Consider the following 9,244-nt stretch of genomic DNA (forward strand, 5'->3'; position numbering starts at 1 on the left):
TAAACAAGTGATCAAAGTTAACATCACCACATATAAAATATAGTAACATTAGGTATCTACTGATAGGATCCATTGAGAAAGGCACATCACTTCTGTGGTATTGCCACAAAATTATTGAAAATCCATTACCTCAATCTAGTCATAAATATCAGACAAGGCCAGGCACAGTGGCTTATGCCACCAATCCCAGCACTTTGAGAGGCCGAATAGGGAGGATCCCTTGAGCCAAGGAGTTCAAAACTAGACCGGGCAACAGGGTAAAACCCCATCTCTACAAAAAATCAAAAATCAGCCGGGTCTGGTGACAAGTGCCTGTGTTACAGGAAAGGGGTCTGGATCCTGACCCCAAGAGAGGGTTCCTGGATCTCACACAAGAAAGAATTCAGGATGAGTCCGCAGTGCAAAGTGAAAGCAAGTTTATTATTTTTTATTTTATTTATTTATTTATTTATTTATTTATTTATTTATTTATTTATTTGAGATGGAGTCTCGCTCTGTTGCCCATGCTGGACTGCAGTGGCACAGTCTTGGCTCACAGCAACCTGTGCCTCCCGGGCTCAAGCAATTCTCTGCCTTAGCCTCCCAAGTAGCTGCAATTACAGGCGCCCGCCACCACGCCCAGCTAATTTTTGTATTTTTAGTAGAGACAGGGTTTCAACATCTTGGCCAGGCTGGTCTTGCACTCCTGACCTCGTGACCCACCTGCCTCAGCCTCCCAAAGTGCTGGGATTACAGGCATGAGCCACCGCCCCCAGCCAGCAAGTTTATTAAGAAAGTAAAAGAATAAAAGAATGGCTACTCCATTGACAGAGCAGCCCGAGGACTGCTGGTTGCCCATCTTTATGGTTATTTCTTGATGATATGCTATACAAGGGGTGGATTATTCATGCCTCCCCTTTTTAGACCATATAGGATAACTTCCTGACGTTGCCATGGCATTTGCAAACTGTCATGGTGCTGATGGGAGTGTAGTAGTGAGGACTCATTGCCATTTTGGTTTTGGTGGGTTTTGGCCGGCTCCTTTACTGCAACCTGTTTTATCAGTAAGGTCTTTATGACCAGTATTTTGCGCCGACCTCCTATCTCATCCTGTTGAGAGGTGACAGCGTGCGCCCTCGCTCGCTCTCGGCGCCTCCTCGGCCTTGGCGCCCACTCTGGCCGCGCTTGAGGAGCCCTTCAGCCCACCGCTGCACTGTGGGAGCCCCCTTCTGGGCTGGCCAAGGCCGGAGCCGGCTTCTTCAGCTTGCAGGGAGGTGTGGAGGGAGAGGCGCGAGCGGGAACCGGGGCTGCGCACGGCGCTTGCGGGCCAGCAGGAGTTCTGGGTGGGCCTGGGCTTGGCGGACCCCGCACTTGGAGCGGCCGGCCGGCCGGCCCTGCCAGCCCTGGGCAATGAGGGGCTTAGCACCCCGGCCAGCGGCTGCGGAGGGTGTGCTGGGTCCCCCAGCAGTGCCGGCCCACGGGCGCTGCACTCGATTTCTCGCCGGGCCTTAGCTGCCTCCCCGCAGGGCAGGGCTCGGGACTTGCAGCCCGCCATGCCTGAGCCTCCCCCTCCTCCGTGGGCTCCTGTGCGGCCCCAGCCTCCCCGACGAGCGCCGCCCCCTGCTTCAAGGCGCCCAGTCCCATCGACCACACAAGGGCTGAGGAGTGCAGGCGCACGGCCGGGGACTGGCAGGCAGCTCCACCTGCCGCCCGGGTGCAGGATTCACTGGGTGAAGCCAGCGGGGCTCCTGAGACTGTTGGGGACTTGGAGAACCTTTACGTCTAGCTAAGGGATTGTAAATACACCAATCGGCACTCTGTATCTAGCTCAGGGTTTGTAAACACACCAATCAGCACCCTGTGTCTAGCTCAGGGTTTGTGAATGCACCAATTGACACTCTGTATCTAACTACTCTGGTGGGGACTTGGAGAACTTTTGTGTGGACACTCTGTATCTAGCTAATCTAGTGGGGACGTGGAGAACCTTTGTGTCTAGCTCAGGGATTATAAAGACACCAATCAGCACACTGTCAAAACAGACCTCTCCCCTCTCTGTAAAATGAACCAATCAGCAGGATGTGGGTGGGGCCAGATAAGAGAATAAAGGCAGGCTGCCAGAGCCAGCTGTGGCAACCCGCTGGGGTCTCATTCCACACTGTGAATACTTTGTTCTTTCCCTCTTGGCAATAAATCTTGCTGCTGTTCACTCTTTGGGTCCACACTGCTTTTATGAGCTGTAACACACACCACGAAGGTCTGCCGCTTCACTCGTGAAACCAGCGAGACCACAAACCCACCGGGAGGAAGGAACAACTCCAGACGCGCCGCCTTAAGAGCTGTTAACACTCACCGCGAAGGTCCTCCGCTTCACTCCCGAGCCAGCGAGACCACGAACCCCACCAGAAGAAAGAAACTCCGAACACATCCAAATATCAGAAGGAGCAAACTCCAGACACGCCACCTTTAAGAACTGTTAACACTCACTGCGAGGGTCCGTGGTTTCATTCTTGAAGTCAGTGAGACCAAGAACCCACCAATTCCTGACATGCTGTGACTTAGAATGCCTTAACTGTATGGGAATGCAGCTCATAGGTTTCAGCCTCGTTTTACCCAGTTCCTATTCAGGATGGCGTTGTTGTCATTCACATGCCTCTGACACCTGTAGTCTCAGCTACTTGAGAGGCTGAAGCAGGAGGATCACTGGAGCCCCAGAGATCAAGGCTTCAGTAAGCTATGTTCATGCCGCTCCAGCCTGGGTGACAGCAAGACCCTGTCTCGAAAAACAAAACCAACAAGGCTGGGCATGGTGGCTCATGCTTGTAATCACAGCACTTTGGAAGGCCAAGGCAGGAGGATTGCTTGACCCCAGGAGTTTGAGACCAGTCTGGACAACATAGCAACATTCTATCTTTACAAAAAATATTTTAAATTAGCCTAGTGTGGTGGCATGCCCCTGTAGTCCCAGCTACTCAAGAGGCTGAAGTGGGAGGATCACTTGGGCCTGGGAGGTCGTAGCTGCAGTGAGCTGTGATCATGACACTGCACTCCACCCTGGATGACAAAGTGAGACTTTGTCTCAAAAAAAAAAAAAAGAAAAAAGAAGGCTGGACGCCATGGCTCACGCCTGTAATCCCAAAACTTTGGGAGGCTGTGGCAGGCAGATCACCTGAGGTCAGGAGTTCAAGACCAGCCAGGCCAACATGGTGAAACCCCGTGTCTACTAAAAATACAAAAGATTAGCCAGGTATGGTGGCACACACCTGTAATTCCAGCTACCTGGGAGGTTGAGGCAGGAGAATCATTTGAACCCAGGAGACAGAAGTTGCAGTGAGCCAAGATCACGCCACAGCACTCCAGCCTGGTGACATAGCGAGACTCCATCTCAAAAAATAAAAATAAAAAAAATAAAATAAAAAATAAATTAAAAAAACTTTTCTGGGAGGCTGAATCAGGAGGATTGCTTGAGCTCAGGAGTTTGAGACCAACCTGGGCAACATGGTGAAAACAAGTCTCTACAAAAAAATTTTTTAAAGTGAAAAATTATCTGGCTCACACCTGTAGTCTCAGCTACTGGGGAGGCTGAAGCAGGAGTAACACTTGAGCCCAGGAAGTTGGGTTCCTGGCTGCACAGACCTATGATTGTGCATACTGCCCTCTAGCCTGGGTGACAAAGCAAGACCCTGTCTCTAAAAAACAATTAAAGCTGCTTTTCTTCGTTTTACCTTCTATTTATCTTAAAGCATTATTGTCTGTTGTTATTCACTCTAATCCATCTAGCTTAGCCTTAATTCCTAAAATACTTCTTTTATTTCTAAATTTCTTCCTGATTTCTATCTTTTTTCTGAATTTTTCTAATTACTGTTTACATTGTTCTTGCATGACTTGTGTCATTTTCTTAATACGTTTAGCTTGTTTTGGAATAGCAGGAGCAGTCTCCTGGTTCGTTTTTATGGGCGTCTTGCTGGCATGTTTTCATTTTCTTATAGAGATGTTCTCTTTTTCATCCCATTTTTCTTATATAACTTATTCTAACAGTGAGGGATACCCTTACTCTTTTGTGTTGATCCTTTTTTTTTTTTTTTTTGAGAAGGAGCTTCGCTCTTGTTGCCCAGGCTAGAGTGCAATGTCATGATCTTGGTTCACTGTAACCACTGCTTCCCGGGTTCCAGCGATTCTCCTACCTCAGCCTCCCAAGTAGCTGGAATTACAGCCCTGTGCCACCATCCCCGGCTAATTTTTGTAGTTTTAGTAGAGACGGGGTTTCACCATGTTGGCCAGGATGGTCTCGATCTCCTGACCTCGTGATCTGCCTGCCTCGGCCTCCCAAAGTGCTGGGATTACAGGCGTGAGCCACCACGCCCAGCCCAGAAAAGTTTTAAACGAAAAAACGAGCCGGGCGCCGTGGTTCACACGTGTAATCCCAGCACTTTGGGAGGCCGAGGCAGGGGGATCACGAGGTCAGGAGATCGAGACCATCCTGGCTAACACGGGGAAACCCCATCTCTACTAAAAATACAAAAAAAAATTTAGTAGAGACAGGGTTTCACCATGTTGGCGAGGCTGGTCTCGAACTCCTCACCTCAGGTGATCTGCCCACCTCTGCCTCCCAAAGTGCTGGGATTACAGGCATGAACCACTGTCTGTTTATCATTTTTAATGTGACCTTTCCAAAGGAGGGATGGTTTAGGATGGCCTTTGTACCTTCCCAGATCTCTGCTGTTTCCATGTAGTATACTGCAAAAACATGTGGCTTGCTTTCTAAGCTTTCCCCTGCTCGGTTTTTGAGCTCCATTGTCCCTGTCATGCTCAATTTTGATTCTGTTGAGTAGTTTCTCCTCATTGTAGGGCACTGTCACAGAAGGGGAGTTCTGCTCTCAGGGACTAGACTGCTGCAGACTCGTAGACCTTCTGCAGGCCTGTTTCACTCACCATTAGGCAGGGCACAACTGCTCCGAGTTTCAGCCACTCCTCACATTGGCCTGCTGTGCTCGCTAGGGAGTCCCAGTTGTGTGTTTTGGGGTTCTGCTGTTCTCAAGCCCATCAGTTGCCCTATTGCTTCTCTCTGCTTTCTCCTTCACAGACACTGATAACGTGAGGCATTGATTGCAGTGAGCTGAGATCATGCCATCATACTCCAGCCTGGGCGACAAGAGCAAGACTCCATCTAAAAAAAAACAAAAAAAAAGAGGGGGTGCCAGGCGCGGTCACTTATGCCTGTAATCCCAATATTTTCGGAGGCCCAAGGCGGGCGGATCACCTGAGGTCGGGAGTTGCAGACCAGCCTGACCAACATGGAGACCAACATGTCCCGGGCGTGGTGGCACATGCCTGTAATCCCAGCTACTGGGGAGGCTGAAGCAGGAGAATCGCTTGAACCCGGTAGGAGGAGGTGGCAACTCCGTCTCAAAAAAAAAAAAAAAAAAAAGGCCGGGCGCAGTGGCTCATGCCTGTAATCCCAGCACTTTGGGAGGCCGAGGCGGGCAGATCACGAGGTCAGGAGATCGAGACCATCCTGGCTAACACAGTGAAACCCCGTCCCTACTAAAAACACAAAAAATTAGCCGGGCATTGTGGGGGGCACCTGTAGTCCCAGGCTCTGGAGGCTGAGGCAGGAGAATGGCGTGAACCTGGGAGGCGGAGCTTTCAGTGAACCGAGATCGTGCCACTGCACTCCAGCCTGGGCGACAGAGTGAGACTCCGTCTCAAAAAAAAAAAAAAAGAAAAAAGGATGTCCACCCAATTCTTTATTATTTTGTAAGATGTTCACATAAGGGAATGCTGGGTGAAAGATGCCAGATGCAAATTGGCAGCTGCGCAGACACTCCTAGATCAGGCAAGAATTCTCTCTATTATTTTTTCAATTCCTATATATCAGAAATTCAAAATTAGAGAAAAAGATACCATTAACAGAGTAGAAAGAAAGCTTCAGAGTGGGAGAAGATAATTGAAATACATCTAACAGGCAGAAGACTCATACCCAAAATATACACAAAAAGACAACTTATTAAGAAAAAGATAATAGAAAAATGAGCAGAAGAATTGACGCCGTACTTCTAAAAGAAGAATATACAGCAGGGCGCAGTGGCTCATGCCTGTAATCCCAGCACTTTGGGAGGCTGAGGCGGATGGATCATGAGGTCAGGAGTTCAAGATCAGCCTGGCCAAAATACAAAACAAATTAGCCGGGCGTAGTGGCAGGCACCGGTAATCCCAGCTAGTTGGGAGGCCGAGGCAGAGAATTGCTTGAACCCACGTGGCCGATGTTGCAGTGAGCCGAGATTGCGTCACTGCACCCCAGCCTGGGTGACAGAGCGAGACTCTGTCTCAAAAAACAAAAAAAAAAAGAAGAGTATACAAATGGCCAGTGGGGTTATAGGACATATAATGTCATTAATAATTAGGGAAATGCAGGCCAGGCACGATGGCTCACGTCTGTAATTCCAACACCTTGGGAGGCTGAGGCAGGTAGATCATCCGAGGTCAGGAGTTTGAGACCAGCCTGGCTAACATGGTAAAACCCTGTCTCTACAAAAAATACAAAAATTAGCCAGGTGTGGTGGCATGCGCCTGTAATCCCAGCAACTCGGGAGGCTGAGGCACGAGAATTGCTTGAACTCAGGAGGCAGAGGTTGTGGCAAGCTGAGATAGTACCACCGCACTCCAACCTGGGCAACAAAGCAAGACTCTGTCTCAAAAATAATAATAAGAATAATTAGGGAAATGCATATTAAAACCATAATAAGATACTAATATATGCTCATCAACTAGCAAAACTTTTTCTTTTTTCTTTTTTTTTGGAGGCAGAGTCTCACTCTATCTTTCAGGCTGGAGTGCAGTGGCATGATCTCGGCTCACAGCAGCCTCCGCCTCCTGGGCTCAAGCAATTCTCCTGCCTCAGCCTCCCAAGTAGCTGGGATTACAAGCGCCTGCCACCATGCATGGCTAATTTTCGTATTTTTAGTAGAGACGGGGTTTCTCCACGTTGGCCAGACGGGTCTCAAACTCCTGACCTCGGGTGATCTGCCTGCCTTGGCCTCCCAAAGTTTCGGGATTACAGGAGTGAGCCACCGTGCCTGGCCAAAACTTTTTCTTTATTACAAGTTAATATCTCTGCACAATGGGCAAAAATTTTGGTTTCATAGTACCAACTGTTGCTGAGGTTGAGGATCAAGGGGACTCTCATTCCCTGAGATAAATAGGTATCATCACTCAGGAACGGTTTGGAATAGTCCGCTAAAGATATGCAAAGCCGGCCGGGCACAGTGGCTCACGCCTGTAATCCCAGCACTTTGGGAGGCCGAGGCAGGCGGATCACGAGGTCAGGAGATCAAGACCATGGTGAAACCCCATCTCTACTAAAAATTCAAAAAATTAGCCGCGCGCAGTGGTGGGCACCTGTAGTCCCAGCTACTTGGGAGGCTGAGGCAGGAGAATGGCGTGAACCCGGGAGGTGGAGCTTGCAGTGAGCCGAGATCATGCTGCTGCACTCCAGCCTGGGCTACAGAACGAGACTCTGTCTCAAAAAAAAAAAAAAGATATGCAAACCCTGCGGCCTACCAATGTCATTCCTAAACATATACCCTAGAGAAATGTGAGCACATGTACCCCCAGCTACATAGACAAAAATATACGCAGAAGTGTTGCCTATAATACCAAAAAGCGAAAACATCCTAGATGAAAAGAAAGGTAAAGACTTCTGTGAGTATTATATGGGTAAGACAATATCAGTAGGAATGGGAAAGTCAGGACCTCTAAAAAATTCTGTCCTCCAAGTCAACAAAAAGTGTGAAACTTTGTAAAATATTTGAAATATGAGTCAAATGTGATTGACCATGGCCTGTGACACAGCGAGAGGAGATCCTGTGCCAAGGTGGTAGGGTTACAGCTTGGTTTTACACATTTTAGACATCAGTCAATATATGTAAGATGTACATTGGTTCCACCATGCGTGGTGGCTCACGCCTGTAATCCCAGCACTCTGGGAGGCTGCAGCGGGTGGATCACCAGGTCAGGAGTTCGAGACCGGCCTGGCCAACATGGTGAAACCCCGTCTCTACTAATAAAACAAAAATTAGATGAGCGTCGTGGTGGGCACTTGTAATCCCAGCTACTCGGGAGGCTGAGGCAGGAGAATCGTTTGAATCTGGGAGGCAGAGGTTGCAGTGAGCGAAAATTGCACCATTGCACTCCAGCCTGGGCAACAGGGTGAGACTCTGTCTCAAAAAAAAAAAACAAAAGATGTACATTGGTTCCATCTGGAAAGGTGGGATGACTCAAAGCAGGAAGGGGGGGCGTTCCAGGTTATCGGTGGACTCAAAGATTTTCTGATTGGTTATTGGTTGAGAGTTTATCTAAAGCCTTGGAATCAATAGAAGGGAGTGTCTGTGGTTAAAATAAGGGGTTCTTATTATGCAGATGAAATTCAGGTTCTATTATGCAGGCTTCAAAGAGAATAGATTGTAAATGTTTTTATCAGACTTAAACAGACAGTTTTGCAGGCCCATTTCAAAATATGTCGAAGCAATATATTTTGGGATAAAATATTTTTATTTATTTATTTATTTTTTTTTTTTTGAGACAGAGTCTCACTCTGTTGCCCAGGCTGGAGTGCAGTGGCACAAGCTTGGCTCACTGCAACCTCCGACTCCTGGGTTCAAGCAATTCTCCTGTCTCAGCCTCCCAAGTAGCTGGGATTACAGACATGCACCACCACGCCTGGCTAATTTTTTGTATTTTTAGTAGAGATGGAGTTTCACCATGTTGGTCAAGCTGGTCTCGAACTCCTAACCTCAGGTGATCCACATGCCTCAGCCTCCCAAAGTGCTGGGATTACAGACATGAGCCACCACGCTCGGCCTTTTTATTTATTTTGTGACTGCAATCTGTCATGTTGGTATCTTATTGCTACAGAGTCTGCTCTCTCCGTCTCAAGGTCTCTGTTTTAATGTTAATGCTGGTCAGCTGTGCCTGAATTTCAACGAGAGGAAGGTATAATGTGGCCTGTCCCACCACCCATTCCCATGATGGTCTGAAATAATGTTTCAGGTTTATTTTGGAATGCCCTTGGCCAAGAGGAGGAATCCATTCAGGTGGTTGGGGGGCTTAGAATTTTATTTTTGGTTTACATCCACTAATGCCATAAGAATACTGGCAGAAATGGTAAAAATCAATGTTTTCAGGACTTTAACAAAAAGACTATAACACGCTAGGCATTGGCTCACACCTGTAATCCCAGCACTTTGGGAGGCCAAGGCAGGTAGATCAC

Source organism: Gorilla gorilla, chromosome 2, assembly GCF_029281585.2.
Source record: "Gorilla gorilla gorilla isolate KB3781 chromosome 2, NHGRI_mGorGor1-v2.1_pri, whole genome shotgun sequence".
Lineage (NCBI taxonomy): Eukaryota > Metazoa > Chordata > Mammalia > Primates > Hominidae > Gorilla > Gorilla gorilla.